A 19,304-nucleotide genomic window follows, 5' to 3' on the forward strand; every position below is an offset into this window, starting at 1 on the left:
GTATGTCATTGGCAACCAGTGCAAACGATTATTTAGTATATGTCTGTGGGAGGAAGGAGAAGAAACACCACCAGAGGAGGAAATTGAGGAAACTGACCAAGAAGGTCCAGAGATTTCCCTTCATGCTATGACAGGTCTACGCAGTTCAAGCACAATGCAGGTAAAGGCCCAATTACATCATTTACAGTTACTGGCTTTAGTGGACTCGGGCAGTACACATAATTTCATCAGTCAACAGGCGGCAGAACAGCTTGGGTTAGTAGTACAGCAACAGACCGGTCTTTCTATATCAGTACCCAATGGGGCTAAAATTACTAGTGTAGGCATATCACCAGCAACACACTTTGATATTGAAGGCTATGCATTTGTTGCAGATTTTTTGGTGATTCCACTATCAGGATTCGATTTGGTGCTAGGAATTAAATGGCTCCAATTGTTGGGACCAATACTATGGGATTTCCAAGCTCTGACCATGTCGTTTATAGAAGACAAACATCATATTATATTGCATGGCACACAAGCACCACTCACCTGCGCACTACAGGTTGCCGAGGTCCAGTCCACACACACATGTAAGTTATCTCAATTACTTACAGAATTTGAAGATATCTTTCAAGACCCTTCTGCCTTACCGCCACTTAGGCATTGTGATCACCGTATCCGTTTGAAAATAGGTACCGAGCCGGTAGTGGTGCGTCCGTATCGTTACCCTCACTTACAGAAGGATGAGATTGAAAGGCAGTGCGAGCAGATGTTAGCACATGGTATTATTCAGCCCAGTAGATCTCCTTTTTCTTCACTGGTATTACTAGTCCGCAAGCATGATAAGTCATGGAGGTTCTGTGTGGATTACCGACAACTCAATGCCCATACGATTAAAGATAAATTCCCTAATCTAGTGGTGGACGAGCTGTTAGATGAGCTCCATGGAGCTACTATTTTTACTAAATTCGATTTGAAGGGCCATCATCAAATCTGAGTTCATCCATCAGATGTGGAAAAACAGTGTTCCGCACGCATCACGGCCATTTTGAATTCCTCGTAATGCCATTTGGTCTGTCAAATGCACCTTCCACCTTCCAGGCCCTCATGAATGAGGTATTTTCCTCTCTCTTGAGAAAGAATGTATTGGTATTTTTCAACGATATTTTGGTCTACAGCAACAACTGGGAAGAACATCTTCAGCACCTTCACCAAGTATTTTCTTTTATACGATCACATCATTTGGTTTTAAATCAGTCAAAATGTTTGATTGGCACATCAGAAGTGGAATACTTGGGCCATGTTATTTCAGCAGCAAGGGTTCAGGTAGACCAGAGTAAGATACAGGCGGTCACCGAGTGGCCTATTCCTACCTCTATTACAACCTTAAGAGGATTTTTGGGCCTAGCTGGATATTATAGAAAATTTATTCGTAGCTATGGCCAACTTGCAGCTCCGCTCAACAATCTCCTCAAGAAAAATATTTTTACTTGGTCAAAGACAGTAGCTCATTCCTTTCAGCAATTGAAAGACGCCTTGTCATCAGCCCCAGTGTTGCAGGTCCCCTACTTTGAGGAGTCGTTTGTAGTGGAATGTGATGCTTCGGGAGGCAGTATTGGCGTAGTGTTGCACCAACAAGGCCACCCGATTGCTTATTTTAGCTGGCAACTGGGCCAACACCACCACAAGTTGGCAGCTTATGAGAGGGAATTGATCAGATTGGCGAAAGCTATACAGCATTGGCGCCCTTATCTATGGGGACGTTCTTTTTTGATTTGCACTGATCATTGTAGCCTCAAGTATCTTCTTGAGTAGCATCTCACTACTTCACCACAAAAACATTGGTTAAGTAAGCTTATGGGTTTTTACTTTTCTGTCGAGTATAAACTGGGAAGTTTGAATGTTGGGGCTGATGCATTATCTCGCCGGGACGTTCCAGAGCCACAATTAAATGCCATCAGTCAGCCTAGAGCTCTCTTGTTGGATTCTATACGGGAAGAAACACAACAGTACCCAGATATTATCTCCTTATGCCAGGCCATCAAACAGGGGACAGCGGCAACCCATTGGAGAGTTCAGGACAATCTCGTCCTCTACAAAAACAGAATTTTGATACCCCACACATCCCCTCTGATTAACAGCATTTTAGCCTCCTTCCATGACAGTGCACATGAGGGCCGACAGAAAAAATATTTTCGAATCAGTAGGGAATTTTATTGGAGGGGCATGAAGCGCAGTATAGCTGATTATGTGGCGGCTAGTCACACTTGTCAATGGAATAAAGCTGAAACATTAAGTCCAGCAGGGCTGCTCCAACCACTTCAACTTCCGTCATAGGTCTGGTCTGATATTTCTATGGACTTCATAGATGGACTTCCGTCTTCGTCAGGTAAATCTGTTATCCTTGTAGTGGTGGATCGTTTCTCAAAGTATGGGCATTTCATTCCTCTGGCGCATCCTTACACTGCAACTCAGGTAGCTCAACTTTTTATGGATAACATTGTTCGCTTACATGGGATGCCTAATTCAATTACTAGTGATAGGGATGCAATCTTTACAAGTACCTTCTAGAAAGAACTCTTCAAGTTACAGGGCACAACGTTAGCCTTTTCTTCAGCCTACATCCGCAAACTGATGGTCAGACAGAGGTCGTCAACAGAACCATTGAAATGTATCTCCGCTGTTTCGTGGTGGACTCACCTCAGAGGTAGGTTAAATGGCTCACCTGGGCTGAGTTCTGTTACAACACCTCCTACCACAGCGCACTTGGCACAACCCCATTCAGGGTGGAATATGGTAGAGAACCTCCACGTCTTTTAGCCTATGAACCAGGGGCCTCTAAAGTCACCACTTTGGACCAAGCTATAGCTGAGCGAGACACATCTCATCTACAGGAGGCACAACATTCTATGAAAAAATATTATGACAAGAAGCACCGGGAAGTCTTCTTTTCTCCTGGAGATTTTGTTTGGTTACGTCTCCAACACTACAGGCAGCTGTCGTTGACAACCTCCAAACATCACAAGCTCTCTCCTAAATATTATGGTCCCTTTCAGGTGATGGACCGCATGGGGATAGTGGCCTACAGATTGCAGCTTCCGCCAGAGGCTAGAATTCACAACGTCTTTCATGTCTCACAATTAAAGGCCTTCCAGGGTGATTCACCTTTGCTCCACACCCCGCTGCCCCCACTCCATGAGGGACGTGTACTTTCTACCCCGGCACAAGTATTACAAACTCGCCGTATTCAGGGTGATTGGGAGATCTTAGTGCAATGGGCAGATGCTGACCCCAGTGACACAACATGGGAGCCATTAGCGGCATTTCGCACGCTCTACCCATACTTTGAGCTTGAGGACAAGCACTTTCTCCAGGGGGGGGGGGGTGATGTTATGGACTCCATAGCATCATGAGTTATCCATAGGCATAGGAATTAAATTATGTCAATTTACTTTTCATGTAATTTCAATTCGGTTTGGTTTATTTTATTTGGGTTGGTTCACTTTGGGTTGCTTCAATGTAGTGTGGCGTGAACCACTTGACCTATGGGTCATCTTTATAATTTCGTCCTCAACCCTAGTTAAGGTGACGTGAATGAGAAGAGAGGCAAGTATTGAGAAAATTAGATTAAACAGGTTAGATTCTCCCTCAGAGGTCTAGGTCGAATTCTCCCTTTGAGGTCCCGGTTGAACTTCCTTCAAAGCTCCTTCGATCTATTTGATTTCCATCATTCCACGTTCCAGAAACAAGAATTCTCTTCCAACGTCAAGAGCATCCATGGAGGGAAGAGAGGAAACAAGGGTGACTCAATCCATGGCAAGGGAAGAACCTAACATCGAGTAACACGGCATGGGAGAAGTGAATCCAGCACTGGTATTGAGTTGCTGGATTCGGTAAGGAGGGATAAAGGCCCCTTCTTTGGGTACTCTTCCACCAGTGATCAGTCTCCCTTTTTATGATCTCATTCTAGTGCTAAAGTTATAGCTTGAATGGAAATAATTCAGGTGGAGAAAGAATGGATAAATACCTGATTTGCTCACGTTAATCAGGGTTTTGTTATGGACTCTATAGCATCACGAGTTACCAACAGGCATAGGAATTAATGAATGTGTTTTTCAATTTCCATGTAATTGTTTCTTGGTTTTGTTTTGTCTTTGGTTTGGGTTGGTTTAGCATTTATTGGTTTGAACCATTGACCCAAGAGGTCTTTAGGGTTTTGGACGTCCTCCACCCTATTTAAGGGGATGGCTAGGGTAATGAGAATTATGAATTGAGTTCACTTTAGCTAGCGTAATTTAGATAAATAGGTCAAGAGCTCCTTCAAGCTCTCTTCCATTTTTCCCACAATTCTCCTTTCCGAAATTCAATTTCCTTCAACCCTTCATTCCATCTCAACGTCAAGCAAGGTAATGGAAAGAAGAGAAGAGAGGAGGGTGACAAGATCCATGGCTCGTGAGGATCTTAACAACGTGGTATCAGACAGGTCCACCCTCGGTGATTCCTCTTCTCCAGAGGACATACATCAAGTACTTTTAGAACTTCAACAACGATCCACTCTTCAAGGTACTGAAATTTCTCACATCAATACTACCTTACAAACACTGGAATCATCTCTACAAACCATCCTCCGACAACTTGCTGCACTTCAAGCACCAACGCCACCACCAACAACCAATTTTCAACCACAACCATTTCCCCACCAACAATTCACGCCACCACCAAATCCACCCCTGCGCCAACCAATGGGTTCAATGGCGACTCACGCACAAGGACCATCAACGATTCCCAGGTACTTTAAACTTAACTTTCCAACATATGATGGCTCTAAAGATCCTTTACTATGGTTCACGAAATGTGAACAATTCTTCTATCATCAACAAACGGTGGAAATGGACAAGGTTACTTTGGCCGCCCACCACATGCTCCATGAAGTGCTCATGTGGTTCCATCACTACCGAAATGTCCATTCCATTCAGGATTGGCTGCACTTTAAACATGCTTGCCAGTTGAGGTTCGGACCTCCAGCTAGCAGCAACCCAGTGGGGGAATTGATCAACTATAAACAGACCAGCACCTTAGAAGTTTACCAAAAAATGTTCCAAGAAAGGTTGGCCCGAGCTAGTGAATCTGTTCCTCCTCACCTACATGTTCAGATTTTTAATGCTGGATTGAAAGAGGCAGTCAGATTGGAAGTGGAATTACTTGGTCCAACAAATTTGGACTCATCAATGAATTATGCCAGAGCTGTGGAACACAAACAGAGAGTTCTAAAAGAGTCTTTACAAAGAAAACCATTTTGGAACAACAGAATACAGGGTACTGCATCTGGTCTACGTTTTGGGTCCTCTGCCCCTAACCGAGCAGATCAGGCTACCAGTGTGCCTCTACACTCTATGCCACGTAAATTTTTAACTAAATAGGAAATGGAAGCTTGAAAGGCAAAGGGCCTATGTTTTAATTGTGACGAACAATTCCTGCCCAGACATACCTGTAAACGTTTATTCAGTATTGAACTGTTGGAAGACGATTCAGAAGAGCTTCTTGAAAATGAAATTGTTGAAGAGGTACAACAGGAACCAGTGCTCTCCCTCCATGCCATGCATGGCTTGTGTAGTTCTAATACCATGCAGGTAAAGGCCAGGTTACATCATCTAATGCTACTTGCTTTAGTTGATTCGGGCAGCACACATAATTTTATCAGTGAACCAGCCACGCAACAATTGGGATTGGAAATTCAACAACAAAGGGGACTTTCAGTTTCAGTGGCCAATGGGGCCAAAATTGCTAGTGTGGGGTTATGTGCTAACACCCCTTTCACCATTGTGGGGCATTCCTTTCAGGCAGATTTACTAGTCATTCCATTGGCTGGATTTGATTTGGTGCTTGGGGTCAAATGGCTCCAGTTATTAGGACCGATATTATGGGACTTTCAGGCTTGGACTATGACATTTTCAGCACCACAGGGTCAGATTATATTACAAGGCATTGTGGCACAGGTACCTAACGCACTTCATACTTTGCAGCTTCAACACACTGGTGATAATCAATTAGCTTCTTTACTTACAACAATTGTGGATTTATTTAATGATCCTACGGGTCTACCACCAGTGCGTCATTGCGATCACCGCATTCGTTTAAAGTTGGGAACTGATCCAGTAGTGGTGCGGCCTTATCGTTATCCGCATATACAGAAAGATGAAATAGAAAGATAGTGCATGCATATGCTCGCTCAGGGTGTGATCCAGCCCAGTCGATCTCCTTGCTCCTCACCAGTGTTACTTGTACGTAAAAAAGATAAATCTTGGAGATTTTGTGTCGACTATCGGCAACTCAACTTGCACACAGTTAAGGACAAGATCCCCATTCCAGTCGTGGATGAGTTGCTGGATGAGTTACATGGTGCTACAATTTTTACCAAATTAGATTTGAAATCGGGCTATCATCAAATATGAGTTCACCCGGTGGATGTGGAGAAGACTGCCTTCCGCACACATCACGGTCATTTCGAGTTCCTCGTCTTGCCATTCGGTCTCTCCAATGCACCCTCCACCTTTCAGGCCCTCATGAATGAGGTCTTTTCATCACTTCTGCGCAACTATGTGTTAGTCTTTTTTGATGACATTCTGGTCTACAGCAAAAAATGGGGAGAACATCTCCACCACCTCCATCAGGTATTTACCATTCTACGCTCTCATCATTTGGTTTTGAATAAATCAAAATGTTCTATGGGTACATATTTGAGCCACGTCATATCAGCTGTGGGCGTGAAAGTTGACCAGAGCAAGATACAAGCAGTTACAGATTGGCCGATTCCCACGTCCATCACAGCATTAAAGGGATTTTTGGGCCTCTCGGGATATTATAGAAAATTTATCCAATCTTATGGCCAGATAGCAGCACCACTCAATAACCTGCTAAAAAAATGCCTTCCACTGGTCTTCTTCAGCAGAACAGGCTTTTAACCTGTTAAAGGAGGCCTTAACTTCAGCGCCAGTCCTACAATAACCAACTTTTGAGGGAGACTTTGTGGTAGAATGTGATGCATCCGGGGGAGGTATAGGGGCAGTGTTATAGCAATTGGGACACCCCATTGCTTATTTCAACCGTCAATTGGGACAACACCACCATAAGTTAGCTGCATATGAGAGGGAATTGATTGGGTTAGCCAAGGCTATCCAACATTGGCGACCTTATCTTTGGGGACGACCGTTTCTCATTCGTACAGATCATTGAAGCCTCAAGTATCTTCTTGAACAACGCCTCACCACATCCCCACAGCAGCATTGGTTAACTAAACTCATGAGCTTCAATTTTACGGTTCATTATAAGCCCGGTAGTTCGAATTTGGGGGCTGATGCCTTATCACGTCGGGATATTTCCGCCACACAACTTTATGCTATCAGTCACCCACGTTCATTGGTATTAGATTCTATTTGTGAAGTAGTACATCAATATCTGGATCTCGTGTCATTATATCAGGATATTCAACAGGGGACAGCTACTCCTCATTGGACGATTCAGGATCATCTCATTCTCTACAAAAACAGGATCTTTTTGCATAATACATACCCACTTCTTCACACCATTGTTATGGACTCCATAGCATCAAGAGTGGCTAACCGGAGAAGAGAAGAGATGGAATAACTTGTATTTCAGTACCTTAGGGGTTTAATTGTAATTTGAAGTTCCATAAGGGTCTAATTGTAATTATAGAACCTTTGATGTTTTCCTTGACCTATTTAGGGCGTCAAGTGATGGAATGAAAAAAAGCATTGATCATTAATCTAAATGAGATCAGGTTCTCTCTCTAAAGAGGCCTAAGGCTGGAGCTCCTTCAAAGGCTCACGTCCCTTCATCATTGGGCGTTCCAAGAACCCCAAATCCTTCCCTTCTTCGTCATTCAATCTGGAAGCTAGAGGAGATCGCCGGGTGTCTCGATCCATGGCTAGAGAGCCTAACATCGTGGTATCAGATAGGACCACCCTTGGTGATTCCTCTTCCCCTGCAGAAATTCGAAATTTTGTGGAAGAAAACCATGCTGATCTACAATCTCAAATCAATGGCCTGGAGGGAAAATTCTAGATGTTGCTGTCACGCATGGAGGAAGGCTTTACCCAACTTTCAGTCCAGATGGCATCCTCCTCACGCCCAGCAGATCATCTCAACCCTCATCCAACGCCTCCACCTCCTCCCCTGCGCGAAACACCTCCACCTCGTGGGGGCCTCAATCCAGCACCCCCTACCATGCCAAGGTACACAAAGCTTGATTTTCCAACGTATGATGGGTCCTCCGACCCTTTAATGTGGTTGCACAGGTGTGATCATTTCTTTTCCAATCAAGGAACTCTGCCCGAAGGCAAGGTTCAATTAGCCGCCTTCCACATGCTCGATGAAGCGCTTATGTGGTTTCATCAATTCAAAAACGAGTTTGTGGTCTATGATTGGGAATTTTTCAAAGGTATGCTACGGTTTGGTCCTCCGCTTTGCAGGAACCCAGTTGGGGATTTGGTCAATCTAAAACAGCTTGGCACTATAGAACAATATCAGAAATTGTTCCAAGAAAAACTTGCTCGTGCAAGTCATTTGGTCCGACCTGAACTTTATGTCAATTTATTCACGTCTGGCCTGGTAGAACCCCTTCGCCTAGAAGTGGAATTGGAAGCCCCCACCTCCCTAGCCCACGCCATGAATTTGGCAAGAGCATTGGACATCAAACAGCACCTCTTCCGTGAGTCCTTAAACAAACGTCCCCCTTAGCAACCTCGCCCACAACCTCATGGTCCTTATTCCGCTCACCCCAGGCCTCCTCCCAACCACCCCTCACCACCACCACCACCAGCCTTTACACCCCCACCGGGATTTATCAAACGTCTGACAAAAGCAGAAATTGATCAGAGAAGGGCTCAGGGCCAATTTTTCAATTGTGATGAAAAATTCGTCAAGGGCCATCAATGCAAAAGACTATTTTGGGTAGAAATAGAAGACCCCTCAGAGGATGACTTTCAGGAGGATAGGGACCAAACCGAGGAGGAAACACCAGAAATCTCCCTCATGCCATGACAAGCCTGTAGAGCACCAATACCATGCAGGTCCATGCCACCATGAACCATCATCTCTTGCTCGCACTCGTGAACTCAGGCAGCACACATAATTTTATAAGCAGCCAGGCAGCACAACAGTTGGGGTTATCACTACAGCAGAAATCAGGAATATCAGTCTCAGTGGCTAATGGTGACAAGGTCACCACTATGGGTTTCGGTTCAGCAGTGCCCTTTACTATTGAAGGTCACTCCTTTGTAGCAGATTTTTTGGTCATACCGCTGGCTGGGTTTGACCTCGTATTGGGCATTAAATGGCTATAACGATTGGGTCTGATCTTATGGGATTTCCAATCCCTTACCATGAGTTTTAAACAGGACACCCATCCGATCACCCTCCAGGGCAATAGCGCCCAGCGGCCATGCAGCCTCCAAACACTTTCGTTGGATCCTTCAAAAGGGGATAACTTAGCTTCATTGTTGGCAAAATATGCTGATTTATTTCAGGACCCTGCCAACCTTCCTCCTATACGAGAGTGTGATCACAGAATTCGATTGAAAATGGGCACCGAACCAGTGGTAGTGCGTCCCTACTGCTATCCCCATGTGCAAAAAATGAGATAAAAAGACAATGTCAACAAATGCTCCAACAAGGTATTATTCAGCCTAGTCATTCTCCTTTTTCTTCCCCGGTATTGCTGGTAAAGAAATCAGATAAATCTTGGTGCTTTTGTGTGGATTACCGTGAACTCAATGCTCGCACCATCAAAGATAAATTTCCAATTCCAGTGGTCGATGAATTATTGGATGAGCTACACGGCTCTCAATTATTTACAAAGTTGGACTTGAAATCTGGCTACCATCAGATTCGGGTTTATTTGGAGGATATCGAAAAAACTGCCTTCCGCACCCACCATGGTCACTACAAGTTCTTGGTGATGCCATTTGGGCTATCCAATGCCCCGTCCACCTTTCAAGCGCTTATGAACCAGGTATTTTGCCCTTTCTTACGGAAGCATGTCTTAGTTTTTTTTGACGATATACTGGTCTATAGCAAAACTTGGGAAGCACATTTGCACCAATTGAGACAGGTTTTCACAATTCTCCGAGCACACTATTTATTTCTCAATCGTGCCAAATGTGACTTTGCCACATCCGAAGTAGCTTATTTGGGGCATGTGATCTCGGCATCTGGGGTGAAACCAGATTTCTGCAAGATACAATCGGTTATGAATTGGCCCACACCTCACTCCGTTACAGCTTTGAAAGGGTTCCTTGGTCTGGCAGGGTATTATAGAAAATTTATCAAAGAATATGGTCACCTGGCAGTGCCATTGCACAATTTACTGAAAAAGCATGCCTTTCAGTGGTCTCAGTTGGCAGACTCCTCGTTTAACAACTTAAAACAGGCATTAGCGTCAGCACCAGTTCTCCAATTGCCCAACTTTGCCGAAAATTTCATCATCGAATGCGATGCATCCGGGGGAGGGATAGGTGCCGTCTTGCAGCAATAGGGTCACCCCATTGCCTATTTCAGCCGCCATCTCGCTCCTCACCCTCACAAGTTAGCCACTTATGAATGGGAACTCATCGGTTTGGCCAAAGCCGTGCAACATTGGAGGCCGTAGTTGTGGGGCAGACCTTTTGTGATCCGGACAGACCACTGTAGCCTCAAATACTTATTAGAGCAGCGCCTTACTACATCCCCACAACAACATTGGCTCAGCAAATTAATGGGATTCAATTTTCAGGTGGAATACAAACCGGGTTATCTCAACCGGGCAGCAGACGCCTTGTCCCGCAGAGAACTAGGGGATTCACACTTGCACGCACTGAGCCACCCCAAGTCCCCTTTGCTGGACACAATTCGTCAGGATACTAGCCATCATCCAAATCTCCTTGAATTACAAGCTCAAATCGAAAACCATTCCAAGGACAAGAACTGGACACTACAGGACGGTCTCCTTCTATATAAAGGACGCATATATCTTCATACTTCGTCGATACTCCTTCCTGCCATTATTGCCTCCTCTCATGATAGTACACATGAGGGCCAGCAGAAGACATACTTCCGTCTCAGTCGGGAGTTTTAATGGAGAGGTATGAAGCGGCTCATTGCTGAATATGTTGCATCATGCCAGGTGTGTCAGAGGAATAAGTCTGAATCCTTACAACCCGCCGGCTTGCTACAGCCACTTCAACTTCCTTCCCAGGTATGGGCAGATCTCTCAATGGATTTTATCGATGGTCTTCCTCCTTCTGCAGGGAAATCTGTTATTCTTGTTGTGGTAGACCGGTTCTCGAAATATGCCCACTTTATGGCCCTCAGCCATCCATATACAGCAACACAAGTCGCTCAGCTCTTCATGGATAATATTGTTCGTCTCCATGGCCTTCCAGAGACCATCACCAGCGACCGTGATGCTATCTTCACCAGTAAATTCTGAGGGGAACTATTTAAGCTCCATGGCTCTAAGTTAGCTTTTTCTTCAACATACCACCCTCAAACAGACAACCAGACAGAGGTGGTTAACCGCACATTGGCGATGTATTTGCGGTGCTTTGTGGGGGACACACCCCGACAGTGGGTTCGTTGGTTAGCATGGGCGGAGTATTGTTATAATACCTCATACCACACCGCACTGGGTACTACCCCTTTTCGAGTTGTTTATGGACGCGAACCTCCATGCCTACTTTCTTATGAACCGGGGTCTTCTCGGGTAGTGGCATTGGACCAAGCATTAGCCGACAGAGATGCAATGCTTGTGCAAGTCCTCCTTTAGTTACAACGTTCACAAGCAACTATGAAGCATACTTATGACAAAGGACATTGTCCCCTTTCCTTTGCACCTGGAGAATTTGTTTGGCTCAAACTTCAACCATACCGCCAACTATCTCTTGCCGCCATCAAATGCCATAAGCTTTCTCCAAAATTTTATGGGCCATTCCAGGTCATGCAGCGTATTGGCACTATGGCATATCGTTTGAAACTACCACCAGACGCCAAGCTCCATGACTTCTTCCACGTCTCCCTTCTCAAGCCGTTCAAGGGAGACTCACCACTGCTGCATACCCCTCTGCCTCCTCTCAAAGATGGCAGGTCCATGCCCACGCCCACTCAGATCCTTCAAGCTAGGCGAGTGAACAACGCTTGGGAAGTGCTGGTTTGGTGGACTGACAAGGAATTGATAGAAGCCTCTTGGGAGACACTCGAGTCCTTCCAGACTCTATTCCCCACTTTCGAGCTTGAGGACAAGCTCTTTCTTCAGGAGGGGGGGGTGATGTTATGGACTCCATAGCATCAAGAGTGGCTAACCGGAGAAGAGAAGAGATGGAATAACTTGTATTTCAGTACCTTAGGGGTTTAATTGTAATTTGAAGTTCCATAAGGGTCTAATTGTAATTATAGAACCTTTGATGTTTTCCTTGACCTATTTAGGGCGTCAAGTGATGGAATGAAAACAAGCATTGATCATTAGTCTAAATGAGATCAGGTTCTCTCTCTAAAGAGGCCTAAGGTTGGAGCTCCTTCAAAGGCTCACGTCCCTTCATCATTGGGCGTTCCAAGAACCCCAAATCCTTCCCTTCTTCGTCATTCAATCTGGAAGCTAGAGGAGATCGCCGGGTGACTCGATCCATGGCTAGAGAGCCTAACAACCATCCTGTCCTCTATCCATGATAGCACACATGAGGGTCGATAGAAAACTTATTTCCGAATCAATCGGGACTTTTACTAGAAGGGCATGAAGAGCACAATTGCTGATTATGTAGCCGCTTGTCAGATTTGTCAAAGAAACAAGGCCGAATCTTTCAGTCTGGCTGGCCTATTGCAACCTCTGCAACTACCATCTCAAATCTGGTCTGATATTTCCATGGACTTCATTGCTAGACTTCCCATTTCATCAGGTAAATCGGTGATATTCTTCGTCGTTGATCGGTTTTCAAAATATGGGCACTTCCTTGCTTTGGCGCATCCATATACTGCTGCTCAGGTCACTCAATTATTTATGGACAACATTGTCCGATTACATGGAATTCCCTCATCCATTATCAGTGAGAGGGATGCCCTTTTTACCAGTATCTTTTGGAAGGAATTATTCAAATTACAAGGCACCCAATTGGCATTTTCGTCTGCCTATCATCCACAAACGGACGGCCAAACAGAGGTTGTCAATCGCACGATTGAAATGTATCTTCGTTGTTTTGTGGGGGACGCACCTAGAAGATGGGTGAAATGGATTTCATGGGCAGAATTTTGCTATAACACATATTACCACACAACACTGGGCAATACTCCTTTCAAGGTAGTTATGGTAGAGATCCACCTCGTTTGTTACCATATGAACCTGGGGCATCCAAAGTCGTCACTTTGGACCAAGCATTAGCTGAAAGAGACGCTATGCTCACTGAGGTACGTACACATCTGCAGGAGGCCCAACACTCTATGAAACGCTTTTATGATAAGAAGCACAAGGAGGCATCTTATTGCCCTGGAGACTGTGTGGTTAAAGCTTCAACACTATCGCCAGCTGTCCCTGACTGCAGCCAAGTGCCATAAGCTGTCTCCAAAATATTATGGTCCATTTCCGATATTGGACCAAATTGGGCCCGTGGCATACTGCTTGCAGCTACCACCGGAAGCAAAGATCCACAATGTATTTCACGTATCCCAATTGAAGCCCTTCCAGGGTGACTCGCCCCTACTGCACACTCCACTGCCGCCACTACATGAGGGCAGAGTCCTTTCTCTTCTGGCTCAGGTAATACAAGCACGACACATTCAAGGGGATTGGGAAATTCTTGTCCAGTGGGCAGATGCCGATCCTAGTGACACCACATGGGAGCCGTTATCAGCATTTCAACTTTTATATCCTTACTTCGAGCTTAAGGACAAGCTCTTTCTCCAGGAGGGGGGTGATGTTATGGACTCTATAGCATCAGGAGTTTCCAACAGGCGTAGGAATTAATGAATGTGTTTTTCAATTTCCATGTAATTGTTTCTTGGTTTGGTTTTGTCTTTGGTTTGGGTTGCTTTAGCATTTATTGGTTTGAACCATTGACCCAAGAGGTCTTTAGGGTTTTGGACGTCCTCCACCCTATTTAAGGGGACGACTAGGGTAATGAGAATTATGAATTGAGTTCACTTTAGCTAGCGTAATTTAGATAAACAGGTCAAGAGCTCCTTCAAGCTCTCTTCCGTTTTCCCCCCAATTCTCCTTTCCAAAATTCAATTTCCTTCAACCCCTCATTCCATCTCAACATCAAGCAAGGTAATGGAAGGAAGAGAAGAGAGGAGGGTGACAAGATCCATGGCTCGTGAGGATCTTAACAGGTTTCAACCCTGATTTGATGCAACTTGTTCTAGGACTTGAAGACCTAGCTTGATGGGGCAGCCTTGGCTCACGTTGATGGCTGTCCTTGCTCTATTTTCGTGATGAATTCCCAGCAAGAAGAGTTGATCTAACCCTTCACGTGAAAGAACTAGAATTATTCCTCTTTTGTTGCTCGTTAAGAGGGAATTGAACCCAACTTCTTGTTGACACTGGTGATGAGAGAAGATCCTCTCTTTGGGCTCAAAAAAGGGCCAGGAAGCTCCTTTTCTTAGTATGGATGATGAGGGATGAATTTGGGTGAAGATGGATGGCAATGGAGGGTGAAGGATAGGTTGGATTTTTGGAGTAAACCCTAAACTCGAGATCAAGAGGTGATCTCGACCTGTTTAGACTAGGTTATTCTAAAATCTCAAAGCTTCCCTATTTCATTCATACCCTCCCCTTAAATATGTCACGTCAAGGAGTACTTGTGATCCTTATTTGTGTTTTAATGTAGAATTTTTATTTTTTTTCGTTATTGACTTACTTTTTTCTTGATTTATTAGAGTTCCCTCTATTTTTATGATTTTATCTTGATCTTCTAATCAAGGTGATTTGTAGTGCGATCCAGAAATAGAGAGAACTTTTCACAGGTTAAGGAGAGAAACTTGGAGGAATTTTGAAGAGAACGATCTAGCTCTTGATTCCCCATTTGATAGAGAATCTGATTTAGAGGAGGAAGTCATGGCTGGAAATCAAACATTGAAAGAGCTTGCAGCCCCTGATTTGAATCAACTATGCATAACGTTCCCTACTTTAGATGCTACTACTACATTTGAATTAAAATCTGGAGTAATACATCTCTTGCCCACTTTTCTTGGTCTTTTGTTACGATCCCCGGTCATGGATCTTGTAACACAGCGTTGGGAAGATGAATCCAGAGCTGAGTGGACATATTCAGCACTGTGGTGCTCGGCCTGCACGAGTTCAGCACTGCTGTGCTAGGCCTGCGTGAGTTCAGCACTGCTGTGCTAGGCTTGGTTTCAGTAAATGGAAAAGAGAAAAGGAGAAAATAGAAGTTTTGAAATATTTGTTTTTATCAACCGGGCCAGTCCTTGTATAAGATCCATGCAGTTGCTTTACTAAGAGGTTCGAGTCTTTTAGCACATTGGTTTCAACATAGTATCAGAGCAGGTTGATCCCATGTTCGAGTCCCGCTCCCACCAAATTTGTCCCGGGTTTTTCCAGTGAGTTTGTCCTTGGGTTATCCCTGTGCGGGGGAGTGTTGAAATATTTGTTTGTATCGACCGGGCCAGTCCTTGTATAAGATCCTTGTGGTTGATTTACTAAGAGGTTCGAGTCTTTTAGCGGACTGGTTTCAACAGGAAGAATCGGAGCTCGTTGAGGAGAACTCCAAACCCTAGAGCTCGTTGAGGAGAACTCCAAATCCTGTTTAGGCTAAAATCAGACTTGCCTCTTCCCATTACACTTTTCCCTCTAAGTAAGGTGGACGCCAGCACAAGTTCAAGACAAAAGATTACAATAATGCCCCTGCAGCATATTAACTCTTTAAATGAATTAAAAATAAAGTAAATTGAAAGAAAGCCACGGTGCTGCTAACTGACTCGGCCTACTTTTTGAGTTCATAAGATCACTCCCCCTGGAGAAAGAGCTTGTCCTCAAGCTAGAATTCTGGATAGGCCGGACATAAATAAGGTAAGCGCTCTAATGTAGCACCACAGACATAGAGTCTACAATATCCAAAACCCTCCTTTGGGTCCCCCTGCTGGCAGTATGTTCAACCTGAAAAGCAAAATTTTTTTTCAACACAGTCAACATCCCTCGCTGAAGCAAACAACCATAACGTGAAGCAACCAAACAACATTTTACGCAACCTATATGTACTTAAATCTTAAAGGGATTAAATTCATCAAAAATAAATCCACAGTAGTTGAGCAATCTCCTAACAAATGTTGTGAAGTGGGATCTATCACAACCCCAACAAAAGCACCTGCAACTACAAGTGTAGCTACCATTTTCTCCCTTCAAAATTTCGCAGCCCAAGGCAAGGCAGTCCAGCCATTGATATCATGGAAGTTTATACCAACTCAAAAACTTAAAATTGGACTTAAGGCCCACTCATAACCCTAAGCTGCTATCATGTGTATCATACCTTGGGTCTTGCTTGGATAGGGAACTATTTGTTACCCCATCACAATCCTGGACTTTTGATAAAGATCAGCTCTGCAACATATCCTTTAGTAGTGCTTCCACCATCCATTCCAATGTCTGGATTGAGGTTGCATTGCCAACAATAAGTGTCCCTATGATATTTCCCCATGGATCATCAGGAACTCTCCACTTTGTAAAAAGTTAAGTTCCTAATTCAACAGAGTCTTCCTTTTGAACAGTTAGACTACCAAATCTATGACATAATACCTCCAAAAATCTAAGTAGGAGAGCTACACATTGCTTTTCTTTCATGTGTTTCTTGGATTTTGATTTTTCATTTGGAAACTTGAGTGAAGAATGAGTAGGACAAAGCACTAGGAAATTATCATTATCCCACAGGCAACCTTAGACGTAAACTGAACATGGAACATGATAGCTCCGCCTAAAGCTCTGAGCACAGCATCCACGGGCTGCCCCCTCTTCCCACATTCACTGCACTTAATCATTGCACCCCTGACAACATTTGCTTCTAAATTCATGACTGTCTCATTAATAAAATATACTTGTGGAGCCCATTCAACACAACTTTTAGGAACATACACAAAATTAACATCCAATGCGTGATCTACCACAACTGCTTCACCAGGAAAACCACAAATTCTATCAGTTGCAATATACATCCCATGTACAAATTGATATAGTGTGTCTACCATAGTTCTGCACTTGCTTATAGTGTACTCCTTGTTCATTGCACTCAGAACCGAATCACTCCTTGAGACTATCCAGGCACATGCAGAAATGAATAGACACTGTTACGGTCTTGGGTCATGGATCAAGTAACACAGCGTGGGATTTGTGAATCCAGCACTGGTACTGAGTTGCTGGACTCAGTAAGGAGGGTTAAAGATCCCTTCTTAGGCTAATCTTCCACCAGTGATCAGTCTCCCTTTTTATTAACTCACTCTATGTTATGCACGCAATAACATTATTATTTTCGTGTTTTCTTTAATTTACTTTATTTTATTTCAGTTTTAGGTCACAGGGGTATTTTTGGAATCATTTATTAATAGGGATATTTTTGGAATATTTTATTCATAGGGATATTTTTGTAATATTTTATTTAACCCTAATAGGGTGAACCCTATTTAAGGGGTAAGAGTAATGAGAAAAGAAAAAGGATTGAAGTATTAAGAATTAGGTTAAATCTAGAGTAAAGAGGCTTAGAGTTCTCCTATTATCCCTACGGTAATGCCTGGAAGACCTGTAACCCGTGGTAGATTGCAGATCCTCTCAAAGAATCCATGTGTCAGATTGCAGATCCTCCCAAAGAATCCATGTGTTAGATTGCAGATCCTCCCAAAGAATCCATGTGTTAGATTGCAGATCCTCCCAAAGAATCCATGTGTTAGATTGCAGATCCTCCCAAAGAATCCATGTGTCAGATCCGGGACCATAACAACTGGTATCAGACTAGGAACACAAAGGGTTATTCTATATCTCAAGAAAGACGGATGACTATGGGTAAGGAATTGGAAGAAATACGAGCACGGTTAGATGCTTCCATTGAATGTTATGCAAGGGAGGAACTCGTTGCTGCAGCAAAACAGGTCACACGACCTCAAATCTCCGACCAACATGAACTACCAGAAGCTATCTCGGATGGGGCAACAGGCCAAGGGCTGGAAAAATCAAAAATTTCGTCATCGTTACCGGAAAAAATCCATGTAGAAGAGGCGGAAGCTGTTTTTTTAACAAAAAGGGGCATCGATTTTGACCTCAACATTTTTGAAATTGAACCTACGAAATCACAGCCGATTTTGGCCTCCACATTTCAGCAATCTCCCGGCGGGACGTCAATTTTTAGGATCTCGGAAGGGTATAATGCCTCGCTCCCATCGGTAATCAAGGGTGGGGGTTCCACCTCCCAAAACCCCTCCCCACGGCCAGCCCAGTGTCTTCCTGCGATTCTTCCAACAGGGGTGTGTTTCCGAGAGCCCTCGGTCTCGAAAACTTACCAGGCGGTGACGCCCAAAACGGCTGCTCTTCACCACCGGACACGAAGGCAACTCCGTCGGCGCCGTCGGAAGCAAGTCCAGTGGGATCCAACTTCCGACCACCACCTGGCCCTCCCATTCTAGGTCTCGGCAGTTCCACGGGGAAACCACTTCACCGTAATTTGGGGTAAGCCTCTACCATGCCAATGCATTTTCTGTCTCTATGACCTTTGTTTTTCTGTGGATGAGCACAGTACGTGTGCGGCTGTGAATCTTCAAATTGCAGATGTGGGGTTTAATTTTCTGGATCCCCTATATGTTGTTCGGCCATGAACTTCACTTTCGAAATTTTGGCCTGGTGAGTTTTTGTTTCGGGAAACAGAGAAACACATCCAGCATTGTTTTGGCTACCTTACGGCTGGTGTGTATGACTTTCAAGAGGGATTTTTTTTGGGGATGTTGGGAAGGATAGATGTGCTCAAAGGAGCTAAAGGGCAGAAAATTTTAACAGTTGCAGCACTAGGGGTGGTTCCTACCTACAAAAGGGGTACCGGTTTGGTGGTTGTTCGAAGGTCGGATGGGTCTTGGTTTGCACCATCTACCATTCTATCACTGGCCTTAGGGTCTATATCACTACAAACTAATTCTAGTGATGGCATGGATAATCTAGAAAATCATAATTTCGCTGTAGAGTATCCTTTTTGCCCACATGATGATGTTTCCCCTGAGAAAGGTTCAGGTCAATTTTCTAATCAAGAGAGCCATCAGGACAAAAATGATTTGGATTCAGAACCACAATTGGCATC

The sequence above is a fragment of the Aristolochia californica genome, unplaced genomic scaffold (genome assembly GCF_029961685.1).
Source record: "Aristolochia californica isolate CCGP_79_NKW_82.1479 unplaced genomic scaffold, dmAriCali1.0.hap1 SCAF_11, whole genome shotgun sequence".
Classification (NCBI taxonomy): Eukaryota; Viridiplantae; Streptophyta; class Magnoliopsida; order Piperales; family Aristolochiaceae; genus Aristolochia; species Aristolochia californica.